This window comes from Bidens hawaiensis, unplaced genomic scaffold (assembly GCF_021521415.1).
Source record: "Bidens hawaiensis isolate Kalapana, Puna unplaced genomic scaffold, B.hawaiensis_p1.1 tig00031772_1, whole genome shotgun sequence".
Taxonomy (NCBI): domain Eukaryota; kingdom Viridiplantae; phylum Streptophyta; class Magnoliopsida; order Asterales; family Asteraceae; genus Bidens; species Bidens hawaiensis.
In genome coordinates, this window is record NW_027495367.1 from 221,657 (window position 1) to 240,843 (window position 19,187).

The 19,187-nt window shown below is 36.1% G+C and overlaps 1 pseudogene across 1 annotated transcript; it reads left to right on the plus strand.

Annotated features, from left to right (window-relative positions):
* Positions 1-7,866: 7,866 nt before the first annotated feature.
* Positions 7,867-18,092, plus strand: LOC143582520 (flowering locus K homology domain-like; annotated as a pseudogene). The gene is made up of 7 exons (XR_013143986.1): positions 7,867-8,074; positions 12,914-13,110; positions 14,706-14,943; positions 15,032-15,180; positions 15,960-16,213; positions 16,500-16,694; positions 17,798-18,092. The product of XR_013143986.1 is annotated as a flowering locus K homology domain-like (transcript).
* The last annotated feature ends 1,095 nt before the right edge of the window (positions 18,093-19,187 follow it).

The window sequence follows — 19,187 nt, forward strand, 5'->3', positions numbered from 1 at the left end:
AACGCCATTTCAACCCTTTAATCCGTGTTTATGGCCAAAAAAACTATCAAACCAGGTTCCTCACCATGTGTATGATCAATACATGTTTATGGACCATTTTTAGGGTTTTTACATGGTTAGGAATGATTTTTGGCAATCAAGCTATGTTTATATGGTATTAATCGAGTTTAAACGAGCCGAAAATCGATTATTTATGACATTTTTACCTAGTTTCTTGATGGTTTTTGATGGAGAGCAGCTTGTGTCCAGAATTCTCATGAAAAAGATGTCACAAAATATCTTAGAACTTGTTTAAATATGAAAAGGGTTTAAGGGGGGAAAAGTCTTCTTTGGCGGGCTGGGCTTGTTGGGCCCCCTTTTGGGCCCATTTGGCCCACTTTTCTCGATTTATGTGCCCGAACGTGAAATACCGAGTCCAAATTTATTTCGGGTTCTGTTTTTGGTACGAAAAATATATCGGGTACGATAAACAGTGCGAAAACGAGTGGTTTTCGGCTAGTTTTGTGTAAAATTATAAACACATACTATATGTTTGTAAAAATCAAAAATATTTTCACGGATCGCTTAAAACATTTCAAATAAGTGTTTGGTAAGTCTTTTTCGGCTTAACGGATAATACAATGCTTGGTTTGTAACTATCTTTCGCGTTTAAATCTATAGCGGGTAGTTAAACGAGCATGTTTTCGTTTAACTTGTTTGCTATCGAACTAAGGCCATATTACTAATATTTTAGCTTGCATAGATCGTATATCACTTCTAGATGGCACCCCGAGATATCCGAACCATAACCAGACCCGTTTGGTTATTCGTTTGTTCGTTACGCAATAAGTGGTTAAACGCTTATTCGAGTTTGTAAGTACTAAGGTGTACTCGGTTTTGCCACGGATGTCACAGTTCGATGAGAATGTGCATCGATTATCGTGAGTTGAATAAAGTAACAATCAAGAACAAATACCCGCTCCCAAGAATCGATGATTTGTTTGATCAACTACAAGGAGCAAGTTGTTTTTCAAAAATCGATTTACGTTCAGGTTATCATCAATTAAAAGTCCAAGAAGAAGATATTCCAAAGACTGCATTTAGAACCAGATATGGACATTTTGAATTCATGGTTATGCCATTTGGACTTACCAATGCTCCTGCAGCCTTCATGGATATGATGAACAGAATTTGTAAGCCATATTTAGATAAATTTGTAATCGTATTCATCGACGATATACTTATTTATTCTAAATCGGAAGAGGATCATAAGGTTCATCTCAAGATTTTGCTTGAACTACTTCGAAATGAGAAATTGTATGCTAAGTTTTCTAAGTGTGAATTTTGGTTACATGAGGTACAATTTCTTGGTCATGTTGTTAATGCAAATGGAATCCAAGTAGATCCTGCCAAGATTGAAGCGATAGCTAAATGGGATATTCCTAGATCGCCAACTGAAGTTCGAAGTTTTCTAGGTTTGGCTGGATACTATAGCAGATTTATCGAAAATTTCTCCCGTATAGCAGTTCCCTTAACTTCTTTAACTCGGAAGAATGTTAAGTATGAATGGGGAACCAAACAACAAAAAGCATTTGACTTACTTAAACAAAAGCTTACTAATGCACCTATACTGGCCTTGCCAGAAGGTACAAAAGATTTTGTTGTATTTAGTGATGCATCTCATTCAGGTATGGGTTGTGTACTAATGTAACGAAACAAAGTAATAGCTTATGCTTCGCGAAAATTAAAAGTATACGAAAAGAATTATACAACTCATGATTTGGAGTTAGGTGCCATAATATTTGCCTTGAAGTTATGGAGACACTATCTATACGGACTAAAGTTTATCGTGTACACTGATCATAAAAGTTTAAAACACATCTTTGACCAAAGGAACTTAATATGCGTCAAAGAAGATGGATGGAAACCCTAAACGATTATGACTGTGAAATCATCTATCATGAAGGAAAGGCAAATGTAGTAGCTGACGCATTGAGTCGCAAAGAACATGAAAAATCCAAGAGAGTTAGAGCCTTAAGACTGGAACTACAAATAGATTTAATTGCACAAATCAGGAAGGCTCAAAAGAAAGCAATAGAAGAAAATCAAATCTCCGAAGAAAAACGGAATGTTACAATCGACTCTTTAGTTAAAGGAGATGATGACATACTCAGACTTGGAAACAGAATCTGGGTACCGAAGATTGAATATTTAAGCTCAACGATCAAAGTATATGATGCATCCCGGTAGTGATAAAATGTATCAAAACCTTAAACTTAACTACTAGTGGAACGAGATGAAAAAGGATATTGCTCTGTTCGTAGCCAAATGTTTAACATGTTTGCAAGTTAAGGCTGAGCATCAAAAACCTTCAGGTTTGCTACAACAACCTGAATTACCTGTATGGAAATGGGAGATGATAACAATGGATTTTATTACGAAACTCCCTAAGACTACCCAACAACATAATGCTATTTGGGTCATAATTGATAGGTTAACCAAGTCTACTCATTTCATACATATCAATGAATCTTACTCTATGGATAGATTGGCACGAATATACGTGAACAAAACATAGTATCATTACATGATGTGCCATTATCTATCATATCTGATCGGGATAGTAGATTTACTTCACATTTCTGGAAAAGTTTCCAACAAGCGTTAGGAACTCAACTGAATCTTTGCACAGCTTATCATCCTCAAACTGATGGGCAGAGTGAGAGAACAATTCAAACGCTTGAAGATATGCTTTGAGCTTGTGTGATTGATTTAGGAGGAAGTTGGGATGATCACCTTCCTTTGATGGAATTCTCGTATAATAATAGCTATCACACGAGTATTCAAGCCGCACCTTTTGAAGCATTATATGGACGGAAATGTAGAACTCCGGTGTGTTGGTCTGAAACTGGAGATAATCAAATGTCTGGACTTGAGATAGTTCAAGAAACAACAGATAAGATATTACAAATCCGTGAACGACTTAAGACGGCAAGAGATCGACAAAAGAATTATGCTGATGTTCGCCGTAAGCCGTTAGAATTTCAAGTAGGTGATAAAGTTTTATTAAAAGTTTCACCATGGAAAGGTGTTGTACGATTCGGCAAGAAAGGAAAACTAAGTCCGCGTTTTGTTGGACCATTTGAAGTGTTAGAACAAATCGGTACTGTTGCTTATCGCTTGCGACTGCCAGAAAGGATGAAAGGAATACATGATGTATTTCATGTTTCTAACTTACGAAAATGTCTAGCTGACGAAACTTTAGCTATGCCTTTAAAGGATGTTGAAATCAATGAGAATCTAAAATTTGTAAAACAACCTCTACAAGTTGAAGATTTCCAAGTAAAGATACTTAAACGACGAAAGCTAAAATTAGTCAAGATAAGATGGAACACCCGAAGAGGACCAAAATTTACTTGGGAGTTAGAATCGGAAATGAGAAAGAAGTATCCACGTCTGTTCTAAGCGAATCTCGAGGACGAGATTCATTCCAAGGTGAGGAGGATGTAACACCGACAAAGTTTAGGTCCAAATTTGACAAGTTTATAAAAGATAAAGGACCAAAAATAATCATGAGAAAGGTAATAGGAAAAGGTATGATAAAGAAAAGGAAGCATATTATGTTAAGGGAATAAGAAAGAAAACTCCATCCCACATGGAAGGTGGGAAAGAAATAAAAGCACTTTATAAGGAAAGAGTTTTCCATGGTAATGTTCTTATGGGGCTAACCACTCTCACTAGTCCTTGTGGAGGGTGCGAAGCACCCGACGCGCACGGACTCAGACTCGGACATGGACACGGACTCGGACTCGGGCAATGGGCGTAATGTGGCGTTTTGATGGCGCACTTGGCACTTCGCACGCTCGCATCGCCGCGAGCCGCATAAGGGCCGCTTTAGTATTTTTGAACTATGGAAGATCGACCAAGAAGTGACAAGATGCTAAAGTTCAAGGACTAAAAATAAAAATTCTGATTTCCAGACCCGTCGCGCTACGCGACGGGTATACTGATTAGATCATCACGCTATGCGATGAAGTTTCCCATGAGTTTAGAAAAAGGGGCGTCGCGCTACGCGATGGTCCAGAAGGAAGGGGGTATCGCGCAACGCGATGACCCGGTTAAGTAACCAGATCAATCACGTGTCAACACGTGGCAATCTCTGGTGGATTGCGGCGTGGCGCTACGCGATGACCCGGGGGAAAACCCCATCGCGCTACGCGATGGTGGTCAAAACTTTGCCTATAAAAGGGGGCTACGGGTTTGAAGCATTTTCATCTCATTTTCACACTCACAACCTTGGGAGACGTGCCGATCATTGTGAGGTTCCGTGGTCCCGATTTCTCGTAAAACGTGCATGAATTGAAGTTTAGACGCTCCGTCGAGTGGTTAAACGAGTTCGAAACAAGGTTCTGACGGTTTAAATAGAAGTGCTACTTGTACAAGGCTTAGGCAAATCAAAATAACCCGCATAAGGCAGGGATTCTGCTTAAGTTATTATTTTATTATTATTTAATGGCTTAGACCCTAGTCAAGGGTATAGTCTATACCTTGATCAAGTAAGTAAGTGAAATATAAGCTTTCATAAGATAAGATTATTGATGAAATGTTACTCTTTATTTTTATAAAGATGTTACTTATGAAAGAAGAAACTTGATACATACGTTTCTTCATGATTAAGAAACGTAGCATATAAATGTTTTACAAAATGAGATGAATATCAAGGTAAAGGTTATGCAAATAGACTTAAGGTCTATAGCTAGATTGTAGATCTAGTTATTTATAGAATGTTATTCTCGTACTATAGGTCCGAGATAAAGATCAGACATCTGTTGGTGAGAAATCTTGAAATCAACAAAAGGTGAATACGTCCAAACCTTTTTATAGTGTGAAATGTTTTATGACGTGAATACGTCTATGTACTGTATATTTTGAAAAGATATTTACTCTTTGAAACTATGGATTGTTATCCATATGCAAAAGAGTTATGGAAATATTTACATGAGGGTTGGTTCAAATCCTTTAACACGTTTTGATACAAGGTAGTACTAAACACTCAGGCTAAAATACACATGTGTCTGGATCCTTACATATATGTACTGTAGTGGGCACACTACAGACATACTGACCATGAGGCAAGTGACTGTCTCTAGGGCGAGTGAAGTCCGATTATGTGGTTTGTGTGTATGTTTAGTTCCGATGAGATGGGATTGAGACCCACTGAGTCGTTGAACACTATTGGTGTTGTATCATTACGAATTGTGAAAATGTTTTATTGAGTCAGCGTATTCACCCGCATATAGCTGACGTATTTTGAAACTGTTTTCAGGTAATCAGGAGTAAGGAATAGTGATGGATATGACAGTGAAGATAGAAGAACACTAGGCATAGTTTACAGCTGGTGGTTCAGCAAATTTTGTATTGAGGCATATATATATTAAACTTGTTCTTAAACAAGTAATTTTTGTAAAACAATCAAGGGTGTTTAAATCCCTTTTGTTATGAAATTAAATATTTTAAATTAACATTTTCCGCTGCAAACTTTGATAAATTGACAAAAATGGTACCAACTGTGGGTCACACGCCTAGGCCCGAAGGCGGGGTGTGACAGTATAAACCCCTCATTTTGCACTCATAAAATCTTCATGGAGGATGATTTCAAAACCGTTGTTCAGCCTCAGAGAAGGCTAATCTGAAGATGCAAGAGGTGGTGAAGAAAGAGATTATCAAACTCCTTGATGCAGGGATCATCTTTCCCATTTCTGATAGCCCCTGGGTTAGTCCAGTTCAAGTGGTTCCAAAAAAAGGTGGCACGACTGTCGTCACCAATGAGAGGAACGAGCTCATTCCCACTAGAACTGTGACTGGTTGGAGAGTCTGCATCGACTATCGCAGACTAAACGATGCCACTAAGAAAGACCACTTTCCTTTACCCTTCATTGACCAGATGCTGGAGCGTTTGGCAGGTCAGCAGTACTACTGCTTCCTTGATGGGTTCTCCGGGTATTTTCGGATCCCGATAGCTCCAGATGACCAGGAGAAAACCACATTCACTTGTCCTTATGGCACGTTTGCCTATAAACGTATGCCTTTCGGACTTTGCAACGCTCCAACCACGTTTCAGAGATGCATGGTGGCTATCTTTCACGACATGATTGAGGACTCCATAGAGGTTTTCATGGATGACTTTTCGGTATTCGGGAGCTCCTTTGATCATTGTCTCTCTAATCTTGAAATGATGATGTCTCGTTGCATTGACACCAACCTAGTCCTTAACTGGGAGAAGTGTCATTTCATGGTGCGTGAGGTCATTGTCTTGGGGCATTGAATCTCGAGTGCGGGGATTGAGGTAGATCGAGCCAAAATTGAAACAATCTCTAAACTCCCCCCGCCCACTTCCGTGAGATCTATTCGAAGCTTTCTGGGTCACGCCGGCTTCTATCGTCGTTTCATGAGATTTTTCTAAAATCGCGAGACCCATGACCAAGCTTCTGGAGAAAGATGCTCCATTTGTCTTTTTTGAGCAGTGTCTCGAGGCGTTTGATCTTTTAAAAGACAAACTCGTTAACGCCCTGATCATGGTTTCTCCCGACTGGACGTTACCATTTGAGTTGTTGTGTGACGCGAGCGATTATGCAGTCGGTGCCGTTCTTGGACAGCGGAAGGAGAGACACTTCCATCCGATCTACTATGCCAGCCAGACCTTAAACGACGCTCAGGAGAACTACACCACCACCGAGAAAGAGTTGCTAGCAGTGGTGTTTGCATTTGATAAGTTTAGGTCCTATTTTGTTCTGTCCAAGACCATTGTTTACACGGATCATGCTGCTATCCGATATCTCTTCAGCAAGAAGGATGCTAAGCCTCGTCTTATCCGCTGGATTCTGTTGTTGCAAGAGTTTGATATAGAGATCCGTGATAAAAAGGGGGCCGAGAATGTGGCGGTCGATCATTTGTCACGCCTGGAGAGAGCCGAAGTTGAAGATGAAGTTGTTGAGCTCGATGATCGTTTTCCTAACGAGCGTTTGATGTTTGTTAAGGCACAGGATGCCGGTTACCCTTGGTTCGCCGATATTGCGAACTTTCTTGTTGACGGGTCTATCACCAAAAAAATGTCTCACCAGCAAAAAAAGAAATTCTTTGCTGATGTTAAGTTCTACATCTGGGATGATCCGTATTTGTTTCGTATCGGTGCTGATCAGCTTGTTAGAAGATGCGTGGATGCTAAGGAGGGATGGCAGAGTTTGAGCCATTGTCACGAGGGACCGACAGGAGGGCATCACGGTGCGAGCCTCACTGCATAGAAGGTATTCGATGATGGATTTTATTGGCCGTCAGTGTTTAAGGACGCGCATACATTCGTTAGAGGTTGTGATACGTTGTCAGCGTATAGGTAATATCTCATCCCGTAATGAGATGCCCCAAAATTTTATTAAGGTTTGCGAGGTCTTCGATATCTAGGGTACTGATTTCATGGGCCCGTTCTCGTCATCACGTGGGAACAAGTACATACTCATGGTTGTTGATTATGTCTCAAAGTGGGTCGAGGCCAAAGCCTTGCCCACTAATGATGCCAGAGTTGTAGTGAGATTTCTTAAGGCTCTTTTCTTTTGGTTTGGTGTTCCGAAAGCCTTGATCAGTGATCGAGGTACTCACTTCTGCAACGCGCAGATGGAGAAGGCATTGCAATGCTATGGGGTCACCCATCGGCTTGCGACCGGCTACCACCCACAGACTAGTGGGCAAGTGGAAGTGAGTAACCGGGGCATTAAACGCATTCTTGAGAAGACGATTGGGCTAAACCGAAAGGATTGGTCCGACAAGCTAGATGACGCTCTGTGGGCTTTCCGTACAGCGTATAAAACTCCGACTGGTTCTACACCATTTCGGATGATTTATGGGAAAGCTTGTCATCTACCCGTCGAGTTGGAGCATCGTGCCTCGTGGGCACTTCAGACGGTTAACCTCGATCTTTCGACTACTGGAGATCATCATTTTCATCAGCTGCATGAGTTGGAGGAGCTTCGTGATCATACATATGCGCATTCATATAATTATAAGCAGAGGACTAAGGAGTTGCATGATCGAAAGTTACGAGGTAACAAAAAATTCAAGTGTGGGGACACCGTACTTCTTTTTAATTCTCGGTTGAAATTATTCCCAGGAAAGCTTAAGTCCTGATGGTATGGACCGTACACGGTCAAGGAAGTCTTCCCGTATGGAGCAGTTGAGATTGAAGATAAAAACGGGAGCTTCAAGGTTAATGGTCACCGTCTCAAGCATTATATCGGCGAGAAGGCGGAAGAAAGGGAAGGCGTGGTCTTGCGCCTCACAGCATTTGACGCATAGGCGTGATGGAGGGGTCAGGCTGAGGACCCGCTAAACTAAGCGCTCTCCGGAGGTAGCCCGAGTTGCAGAGTTTTGTAGTTATTTTGTTTCTTTTATTTTCTGTTCAGGATATCTCTCTCTTAACAACCGCTCGTACTCAATCTCCATTCGAGTCGGTCGATTTTAGAAGTATTCTATATATATATATAAAACTTACATAAAAAAATCATAAAATGCAAAAATACAAAAATATGTTTATTTCTTATATTTTCTTTTTGTTTTTTACGCCGCTATATGCGAGCGAGTGTGGTTTAGTACAGATGGTATTTATTCGCATGATAGCTCTGATGACGTTGTGGAACTTGCTCCTGAGGATCTCGCAAGATTAGAGGTCACGGCTATTACCAGGGGAGTATTAGTTCTTTTCCTTTGTATTTTTAATTTTTAGAATAGTTTTATTTTTATTTCTTTTTCTTGTTCTCATCGAGGACGATGTTTTCATTCAAGTTTGGGGATGGGAGTTTATTTTACTTAGTTGTAGGATAAAAATAAAAATTAAAAAAAAAGAAAAAAATTAAATATTGAAAAAAAATCAGAGAACTTTTTGAATGTCCCGTGTTTTTGAATTTCTGCAGCAAACAGGAAATGATATTATTACCGAATGTTTTGACAATCTCTTGGTGTTTTATAAATATATATATATAATATATATATATATAATAAATAAGAGCAGTTTCGAAAGGCCCACACGTAAGGTACAGTAGCTGAATGGTTTAGACTCAGTGTCCGATGTGTTGGTAGGCTCAGCCTTTAAGAATGAACGGGCGGTTTGGTTGTTGACTTAATTGAACCCTTTAAAATGCTTGATTTTTAGTGGGATACATATTAGACTATAGAAAATGGGATGAAAGGTCGGGTCATACTCAAGCCTTATGTTTAGTTTGATCGTAAAAATTAAAAATTTTATAGAAATATGAATAAAGTAATCATACGATGCTTGGGTAGGTTTAACATTAAGGTATGCCAAAGTAGCCTGCGATATAAACATAAATTTCATGCTTCTAGTTTTAGTAGTTAACACTTCATAGGCGTATGGTTTTATAACCTTAAACCCTGTATTGATGAGATGCTCCGGGGGACGGATACCATGGGGTCTTTATGCGATATATCATCTGGGTATTCATATCTCCTAAGTGGATTTATGAATATTAAAAGAGCTCAAAGAGCAAACCTGTAGTTTATTTGCCAAACATAAGTCATTAAACATGATCACCTCATACTTCAAAGTACAAATACACTACTGACTTGATCATCCACGCTGTTAGTCATATGGGGCCCCCTTGCTCGCGCCCTATTACCATTAAGAAACGGGCCACAAGGAACACGTCATATGTAAGCCCTACAGATGAATTTGTGCATACTCACCCTTGGAGATGGACTTTGAGGTATTGCTTGCTAATGGGGGTATGTCATGTAGTGGGGAACACTTACTAGTTAGTTACTAAATACATATCTTAATCATATCTAATGGCTGCTAGGTAGACCTTAATGCTTAAGCTTAGGTGGATAAACAATATCCTTGATCGTCTTTAGCTATTCTTATAAATGGTGCAACACGTTTTGATCAACTAGATATAAGGTTTAAGTCAAATTGGGGTGGCTCGGGTCCGGTAAAACCATAAGAAATTGTTCTCAATTGTGGGTCCCACTTAGTCACACAAACTAATATATTTGTCACACCTTATCTGTCTCGGTAAGTATTAGGGGCATGGGTTTAAGTGGGTTGCAATACCGACAATCGGCCTGATCTAGCTTATTAGGTGAAAGCTGATAAGTGGACAAAAGTGTCTTGATTCATTGTTATTTGTTCTGCTACTATTAATAATAATAATAAATAATAATCCGGGAGATTTCGCTTTTACTTGGTTATGATCCTGTGCAGATTTCTTTTCAGGGACGAAAAAGGTTTAAGGGTGGGGATATTTGATGTAGTATAAAATATACATATTATTATATAATTATTTCCTATACTTTAAATCCGTTTTAGCTAGTTTTCTTTTAAAATGATATCTAATTAATGACTATTTTGCTAATCTGTTAATAGTGATGTGAAAAATAAATATGAGTTCAAATTTTGTTAACAAGTTTTATGATTGACAAAGTGGAGTTATTGAATATATTAAATGGCATTAATTGATTTATTTTTTTTACGTAGGTATGTAATGTGAGTGTGAAATCCTATTTACATTAATTTCTTCTATACTTAGTAAGTGGATGGTGGCCCGCATGTTGAATTGATGTAGAACATGGCTGGGTTTTATTTAAAACGAAACAAGGCTTAGCAGCCCAATAAGAGAGAAAGCAATTTGGAGGTCAAACGAAGAATATTATATATTCCTTTGGAGGGTGTATACTGGCAGAAGGTAGCCGCAAGAAGGTTTCGAGGGCAACCAAGATCAATTATTTGGAGCTTGAGGATTTATTATATATTTGGTTTGAACTCTTTTATTTATCTTTCTTTAAAATTATTGTCATGAACTTAAATAATTTTGCTTTGTTTATTATTATTATGAGTAGCTAAATTATTAGAACTACCTAGGTTTGGTTGAATGACGATGTTTTAGCGATTGTGTCGGGTTGATTAGCGAACATATAAGTGATTTACTATTGTCAAGTTCATATTATTATGATTTTATTCTATGATTGCTATTGAGTTTGTTCATTATTATATTAATTAGACCCTATGTGATTTTATCTTTACATGAATAAGTTTCGTGTTTTGTTTAGGATTGCATGATAGACTAATTACTTGGTGTTTTTGGTCGTTTATGGTAGACGTCACCATAGGGTTTAATTGGTTAGAGTTGTTCATCTCAGTGGTTCATCTCCTTTTAGTCGGACCAAGACATTAGGAGTCGGTTTATCTCCTTGGTCTAGTCGATTTAGTTAGCCGTTGCGAGACCATGTTCGGTTTTCTAGCCGTTGATTAGGTTATTTTGTAAGCCGAATTATTTAATCTTTAATATTGAATTACCTCTTATTCTCTAGGTTTGTTAGGATTACGAGCCTTAGAGGAATTTGTGATTTTGATACGGACCAAGTAATAGATCATTAGGGTACTTAGAATATCAACCGTGCTTTACCTATCTTTTTAGACGTTTTTAGGGGTTTTTAGTAAAACTGATCGTGGGGACCTATTTTCCCTTATTATTGTCTAGTTAGATTATCTTTAGAACCCGGTTTCTGTGTTCGTTGTCACTCGAGCGTTGTTGATAGTCGTTAAGATTCCTTACCTAGGTGGTTCCCCTTCATCATATTTGAGAGCTCCGTTAGTGTCGTTAAGTTTTCCCGTTAGTTTCGTTAAGTCAAGTAAGTTAGTTAAATTAGTTTAAATTAATTAAATAAAATTAAAAAAAAGATAATTAATTAATTATTGTTATTAGGCAGTACTTAGTTAGGGTTTTGTATCCAAACCACCTCACGTGTTCTTGAGTTCGATATCCGGACTTCCTTAGCTCTTTGCTACACGTGACCGGTACACTTGCCGATTGTGTGAACTAGGTTAGGTTGTTTGGTTTTAAAGCTTAGTTGCGAATCGCATTCTATTTATATATATATTTTCGCACATCAAAATGTGAGTACCATTTTGAGACAAGAATGAAAATAAAAAAGGCAAGTTACCGATTTGTAACATCTATTTCGACGAGAACTTATTTGTCATCTACTCATTGTTTTTCTCATTATGCACATATGTTACATATTTTCATATGAGTCATGAACAATTTCTTTTGTTGTAATGGGGTAAATTACTACATTGTTATTTTTGATTGACTAAAATGAACCCTTTCTCTTGGGCTGAATTAGAGGTGTTAAACAGGTCATGTTCATGGGTTGTTAGGTCTAATTAGCCATGAATCGGAACATTTGGCATGAACCCTAAAATCGTGTAAGATATATGAACCCAAGCACGACACGAATACTTGTGTGTTGACAAAAATTAGACCTGCGTAACCTAAAACAAAATATTTTTCCGCATATTAGTACTTTAAATTTGTATTTTACAATAAAAGAATGCATATATGTATATAAAACAATTACATTTTAATTATAAATTTGTATATAATTTCCCTTTAAAGTTTGAAATTTTGGGCTAAGATACTATACCAATTAAATTTATGACATAAAACACATTAATAAAAACATAAATAAATGAGTCAAATAGGTTATCTCATGAACTTGTTAGATGGATACGAAGACAACCTACACTAAACCGAAATTAGTAAATTTTGTGTAAGGTTCGTCTTCTGTTTTTATGTATTCCATAAATTCACACTCATAGGCTAAATGTCTAAAAACGGGCTAATACCTAAGGAGTCTTGGTTATAAACTTATAATCAGGCTATCATTTGGACAAACTGGGCCGAATCGTTTTACTTGGTTGCATAAGCATGCTTTAAATACCACATATTTTTAAGAAGCTCTTACATCCCATTATCGTATTTATCTATATTCAATTAATTAATATTTTTTTTAATAAATTTTCTATTTCTTCTACCGACAAAAAATAATACAAATTAATGACTTTTTATGAACGACCAACGTTGACAAAAAAATAATAATAATAATGTTGCTGCTTCTCTTGAGGATAAAAGATGGCCTGGAGAAAATGTTTTTAGGATACTGGTCCCCGTGCAAAAAGTCGGTGGCATAATCGGTCGCAAGGGAGAGTACATCAAGAAAACCTGCGAGGAAACAAAAGCCCGCATCAAGATTCTTGATGGTCCTCCTGGTATTATGGAAAGAAGTGTACGTTTCTTTAACTATTATTACCTTGTTAAAGTTATTATGTGATATGTCTATTGAATTGATAGTTGCCGTGCTTTTTGCAACTGTAAATTTCTTTTCTAAAGTAAGCTGCATAGATGTGCAATTATGTGTATGGAACAGAAAAGCATGCATCTTTGTGACAATCGGTGTCTTGTTGCCTTAATTGTTTTTAACGTCGTGATCATATAAGAACAAGAACTTGAAAAGACCTTTTGAGTTAATGTGCATATAGTCTATAAAAAGCTTTGGTCATGCAAAAACCAAAATCTTTAGATAGAATTACACTGATATGAGAGATTCATCAATAGGATATTGATCTAAGACTCGAGTATTATTCATTAGGGGGATTCAAGCTTCTTTCTTTGCCACTTAAAGCAAATCATATGGTTTGAATAGCACAATTAGGTATTTAGAACGGAAGTAAACATGCATTTAGATTCACATGATATGTTAATGTCGTTAGGGTTAAAAGGAATGTCGTTTGAATTATAGATCAGTCCATCACTTTTAGATGCTTAGGTTATCACTCTAGTTCAATGAATTACAAGGAGTGATTTAAGTTTCCAACATATTTGAAGGATGTGTAACTTATAAGAGCCACAAGGGTTAAAGAGTGCATCAAAACAAATTGTTGACAACATATTGGTTATAAAGACTTAATGTTAACATAAAGGTTTCAACATAATTCATACAAAGTATATGAAACAAGTGAAATTACAAACATACATCAGCCTACCATAAGGTTAAACGTCTAAACAAGTTTATTTTATTACAGTAACTTAGATGAATATGTGCAGGTTCTCTCAAATATAAGGCAGTTCCGTTAGAAGGGTCAAAGATTCAGATTGCAGTGTTGACCATGGGTGGATGTGAGTACCAACAACCTCATACTTTATCTGGTAACTTCGAACTGGTTGGTTGATGCCTTGCCACACGTTATACAAATAAGTAAAAACCTTAAAAGAAATGATGTCTACAGTCTGCACTATATGAGATCAAAGAATCAAACATGTTTCACATAGTTAAGGAGACGAGAACATCTTTAAGCTATCGCTGTTAGTTACAGTAATAATGTAATATATCCAACTAGTAAAAAAAGCTATTGATTATGCTGTAACTTCAGAAACGGGCTTTAAGCGTGCACACGTAATTTTTAAGTGTGTTATAAAACAATGAGGCTTATGGATGATAGAACTACGAAAGAGAATTAAAGGAAATAACCATATGGATTATAAGCTTGTATTTAAATATATCTTATTTAAGCTTTTAAGAGTCGCATATCCGATAACCATGTAATTGTTATTGTATAGAAATATAGAATGAAGTTCTATAATAATATATTATTTTATAGTTATCTCTAGTTAACATTATGATGTTTCTAGAAAGTTGAACTTTTTATTGAAGCTTTGTTGTCATTTGCTCATTCTTAGATGCTCGCTTAAATTTTGTTATACGTGTCTTTATTACATTCTGGTCTCATGGTTTGATGATATTATTCAATCAAAAACTTATTAGTCAATAATTGTTAATTTGTTATGCAAACCTTAGTAATTAGATATATGATATATCTATAGGTTTTGATATCTGCAAAGGAAGAACCTGATCTTGCTATTCCTCCTGCAATGGACGGTTTATTGAAAGTTCACCAAAGAATAATCGATGCCGATACCGAATCCAACCGTGCCGGCGGCACATTTTGCACACGGCTGCTATTGGCGGCAACGCAAGCGGGAAACTTGATCGGGAAACAGGGTGCCACCATTAAAACAGTTCAAGATTCTTCTGGTTGTGTAATTCGAGTACTCGGAGATGGTTTGTTTGAAAATATTATTCGTCATGATTTTAAATTGTTTTATTTTAATATTTAATATTCTTGTTTGCTTTTAATGTGTTTTTGCAGATAATTTGCCTATTTTTGCCTTACCTGATGATAGTGTGGTGGAGGTACAAGGGGAACCTTCAGGTGTACACAAGGCGGTTGAATTGATTGCTACACATTTAAGAAAGTTTTTGGTTGATCGTAGTGTTATTGGGATATTTGAGAAACAAGTAAGTTTAGCATATTTTTTTAGTTTTTCTATCATTTTGCTTAGGCTTGTAAACGAATGGGACATGTTTGTGTTCGATTTGACTGAAAAAATGACCTCACACGAACAATTAAATGAACAGGGTTTTTTTTTGTTCGTGTTTGTTCATTAAGAAAACAAATGTGTTCATGTTTGTTAGGAGTTTAAACTAATGGTACACGAACATAAAATGACGAATTACATAGATGAACGAACATAATCGAGTGAACATCAATCACTCGGGATTGAAAACAAATAAAACTATACTAAGTTGTAGTGGGTCTAATAATGTTAAATAAATATATAAATGAACCAACTTAAATAAACGCGAACTAATGAATGTAAATTAAACTTAAACGGACGAACACCAATGAGCATACATGGACGAACATGAACATTCACGAATATAAATGAACAATGATGCATGTGCTCGTGTTCATTCGTTTAACTAAATGAACAAAACAATTTGCTCGTTATAAACGAACGGCTGACTGAACGTTTGGTTTGTTTAGAGGCCTAATTTTGGTTTTTTAGATGTTAGTTAAAGAACAGGTAGTTTTTAATTCGGGCCAAATTAGGCCAAGTTAGGTTGACCGTTGACTCAGCTACATTTTACTTATTTTTTTCATGGACTTTTATTATTAGTTACTGTATTTAATATGATATAAGATCTAACTCGTTAACCCATTGTTTGGTCAACTGGTCAACATTAGCACATCTGGTCAACTGGTCAACATTAACACATCAACCGTTATGTGACAGATGCAAATGACAAACGTGAGGCCAAAGCAGGAGATGGCTGCTCCCCAATCATGGGCCCCACCGCCTTTGGTATGAATGCGGGTAGCTTTCGACCCAATCAGTTTATGCCACCTCAGCATCAGTATGACAGTTATTATCCACCTCCACAAATGGATAAACCACCTCGACAAGCTCCACCTTCATTTGCAAGAGACCCGCCTGTTGGACCACCTCTCACCACTACCATACCACCACAACCGTCAATAGTCACCAAGGTATTGCTTCTTTTTTCATTTTAATTTTCTTAAGTTAATTACACAAATGGTTCTTGTGGTTTGTTCCAAGTAACAATTTTGGGTACAAAACTTCTGTTAGGTTTAACTTTAGGTAAAATGACCATTCTACCCATTTATAACTAGAGGGATTATCTTTTAGACCCCAAACTTGTTACTTTTAAACCTTGGTGCCGAAGGCGTTACTTGGGCCAAACCACAAGGACCATTTGTGTAAAATCATAGTTTGGTAACAAAGTAATTAATTGTGATTATTGATTAATAACAGGTGTCACAGAACATGCAAGTTCCTCTTACATATGCAGATGCTGTTATTGGGACACAGGGAGCCAATATTAGTTATATCAGACGCGCGAGTGGTGCTACTATTGCCATTCAGGAATCCAGGGGGATTCCTGATGAAATGACAGTTGAGATAAATGGATCAGCTTCACAAGTTCAGACTGCTCAACAGTTGATACAGGTATGAAATCAGGTCAGGTCAAAACAGATTGAGTCGAGCTGACGAGGGGTGTAAACGAGCCGAGCTGTGCTCGAGTTTGACTCGTTTAGCTTAACAGACCTTGAGCTCGAGCTTGGCTTGTTTTGAGCTCTATATCCAAAGCTTGAGCTTAGGGCTTTATCTCCAAAGCTTGAGCTCAGGGCTCTATATCCAAAGCTTGAGCTCAGCCCGTGAGAAAGTTTTCAAGGTTGAGTGTATAAAAACAGTAGTGTGTGTGTGTCAGTGTGTAAATACATGTGTGTTTGTGTGTGTGGACAAATGCATGTATTAAAGGAAAAATTTGTTACGAGGTTTCTAGTTTTTAAATATATTTTTATTTATATACATTTTTAAACTTATTTTAGATTTCTTTTAATTAATTGATTAATTTATCTATATAAGCGTATCCTAAGTTTCCATAACTAATGATCAATTTATTTCTTTTATTGAAGGTTAGCTCGCTTTTTAGACGTTTATATTTATTTTCATTTGCTCAGCTTAGTTATTTATTTTTTAAATAAACTCAATAAAAATTAGAGACCTCATAATATTTTTTATCGAAATTTTATGTATATGCATTGATAGTTATAATTGATATTCTTTTTATGCATTTATAATTATTTTTGTACATGTGTAATTGTATAATTTACGTGCCTGCATAATTATTTTTTTCTGTATTAAAGTTATATTTATGTATACATATAATATAATATATAATTTTTAGTTATTTTATTAACAGTATATATATGATTGATTTATCGTGTGATATATATTTGTTATATAATTATCAATGATTGGTACGTGGGCATACCCGAACTTGATATCTGATGCACAGGGTCATTTATTAATTGAACTTACTTTTGGGCTTGAGCTCGAGTAGCTCATGAGTGGCTCGGACACCCCTAAAGCTGGTCATTTATCATTTTTTGTCTATTTTATAACGAATAATTATAAAAGCTATATATTGTGAAATGTGTAGACAGTTTTTTCTAAATAAAACAATTTAGAACATTATAGACATGTGAATAAACATCTGCTTGACCTATTAGCTTATTTATTACATTTGATCTCTGTTGTTAATTCAGAACTTCATTGCGGATGCTGCAACGGCTGCCCAGAATCCAACGGGCCCACCTTCTAGCCAGGCTTATAACCCGTACTCTGGTCAGGCCCCCAGCTACCCGACCCAACCAGCCCCCCCAGGCCATGCACCTGCTGCTGCTGCTGCTGGTGACTACATCGTGTATGGAGGCAATTATGGTTACTAAAAGGCCTCATAATATGCGAAAAAATATGGCAAGATGTTTGAGGTAGAAATATTTATTTGGCTACTTGTTGATTAACATACTGATTACATGAGATTATGATTATTATTATTGTTATGTATGTACTCATTCGTTGTTTAACTTGTCTTAGAATTTTATGTCTTATGTGGTTTTAAATTCAGATGATGGTTTGTGTAAGTGGTAATGTTCCAATATACCTTCTATCGAGCCCGATCATTCATTTGGTTGGAATGGGTTTCTAGAGTTTTCACAACTTAAGTGGGTTTTTATTTTAACCTAACCCTATATATATATATATATATATATATTTTAACCTAACCCTATATATATATATATATATATATATATATATATATAAGGTAAGGATCCTAAGAGAACCATTGGCAAATTGAAAACTTTGAGAACCATATTGGACCACTAAAAAAACCCTTTAAAAAAATATTTAAAAAATTATAAAACAAACAAAATCGAAAATTTTAAAAAAAGTAAAAAAAACCAAAATTCTTATATTTCATTCCGGTTTTTTTTAAAAAAAAAAAGAAAAAAACCGAATTTTTTTTTCTTTTTAATTCATATTATACCTATACACATATGTATACTTTCATTTAATTTCTAGTTACGTAATATACATATATGTACATTATTATTTACCTTAAATTATACATATATGTATAGGAAAAAACACGTGTGTACATATTATACATATATGTATAATAAAAAAAACCGATTTTTTTTCTTTTTAATTTGTATTATACCTATACACATATGAATACTTTCATTTAATCTCTAGTTATGGTAATGTACACATATGTACATTATCATTTACCTTAAATTATACATATGTGTATAGGAAAAAAACATGTGTGTACATATATGTATAATTTAGCTAAACCGAGATTTTTTTTTGTTTTTTTTTAGAAACCGTGATGATAAATAAGAACTTTGGTTTTTTTACTTTTTTTATTTTTGTGTTTTTTTTTGTTTTATGATTTTTTTTATTTTTGAGTTTTTTTTGTGATCCAAAATGGTTCTCATAGTTCTCAATTTCCAAAAAGTTCTCACATGATCCTGATCCTATATATATATATATATATTTATAATAGGAAGTATACTTTTTGTAGGAAGGATAAGAAGTAATTCAATTGATTTTGAATATGGAGGGTTGAGATTAGTTTAAGGGAAAATCAAG